Source organism: Meriones unguiculatus, chromosome X, assembly GCF_030254825.1.
Source record: "Meriones unguiculatus strain TT.TT164.6M chromosome X, Bangor_MerUng_6.1, whole genome shotgun sequence".
In the NCBI taxonomy this organism is placed as follows: domain Eukaryota; kingdom Metazoa; phylum Chordata; class Mammalia; order Rodentia; family Muridae; genus Meriones; species Meriones unguiculatus.
The window spans coordinates 125,740,508-125,741,756 of NC_083369.1; the positions used below are offsets into that span (position 1 = coordinate 125,740,508).

The following is a 1,249-nucleotide window of genomic DNA, read 5'->3' on the forward strand; positions in this document are numbered from 1 at the left end:
CATCAGGGTATCGAAGGAGATACCAAGACTCATAGCCAAACTCTGGACAGAGTGCAGGTAATCTTATGGAAGAAAAGGGATATTCTATTGCTTTTTAAACTCCATAGTCATACAACTTATTTCATCAGCAGTTTCTTTTTCCACAAACTCTACATGAATGCAGAATGTCAAATGTACATGAATGCAAATGTACATGAATGTCAGGAACCAGCACTAACCATGGACTCTTTCAGGCATCATCAGAGGGCAGCCTGCAGTCCTTAGTAGAAGCAGACATTGTGTGAGAAGGTCTTGCCAATCTTTACCTCAAACATCTGCAGCATCTTTGAAATCTTCTCATCCACATGATGTTCATGATAATAGGGCAGAGCTCGCAGATGAGTTAGACTCCAAGGGTAGCTTTTTTGTAGTTGTTGGGGATATTCACATTGATCAAATGCACCAGTTGACACACCTCCTGTTCCCTGGCATTCGGGTATTCTACCACCTGGTTAGACATGCTCATCACATGTGAAGATCACATCGAAGAGATCTTTGCTGTTCTGGAACCATTCAGGGCCAGACATGTTTCTCCGGTTTCTATCCAGCATGTGTAAAATGCCATTCTGGGTGTAAAAGGCTCTATCCTTTTTCAGCAGGTCAAGGTACATTTTGTCATATGTGGTTTGGAAATCATAAATGTTCAGCTTGTCAGGTGTGGTCCCAGGAGTCTTCACAAAGCCTCTGGTTCCAAAGGATTTCACATTGAATCCTTGTTTGCCCAGGACCCTGCTTGCCTCCATGCTCTGGTTTTGGTTGTTTGAGCACACCATAGACCATGTGGAGTGGATGAGATGACATGGTAACAGCAAGCGCAGCTTCACTAGAGATGTTTCTCAGATGCTAGTGAGCAGCAAATTGGTCACAACATGGCATTTTAAAGTCCCGGCTAAAATCACTCTGGCTGGCTGCCCAGATTGAGGTTGTGTGTTGCTCCTATGTGGGTTCAAATGGTCAGGTTTTGGGAACCACATGGTTTCTGATGCTCAGAGAAGGGCTGACAGGCAGTTGATGTGAGGTCACCACCAACATTCCGCAACAAATTTCTCATAGTGTGCCATTTAAAATGGGCACAGTAACCTCTGCTGTCATTCCAGAACTCCCACGGTGCAACACAGATAGGAGAATCCATTATAACCACATAGGCCAGCCAACTTAGTGTACCCAGAAATGAATAATGAAAAAGAGACCCTATCTCAAACGATGAAAG

General features: G+C 44.0%; 1 pseudogene; it reads right to left on the reverse strand.

Moving 5' to 3' along the window:
• Nucleotides 1-260: 260 nt before the first annotated feature.
• Nucleotides 261-812, reverse strand: LOC110540205 (RNA polymerase II subunit A C-terminal domain phosphatase SSU72-like; annotated as a pseudogene).
• Nucleotides 813-1,249: the final 437 nt, after the last annotated feature.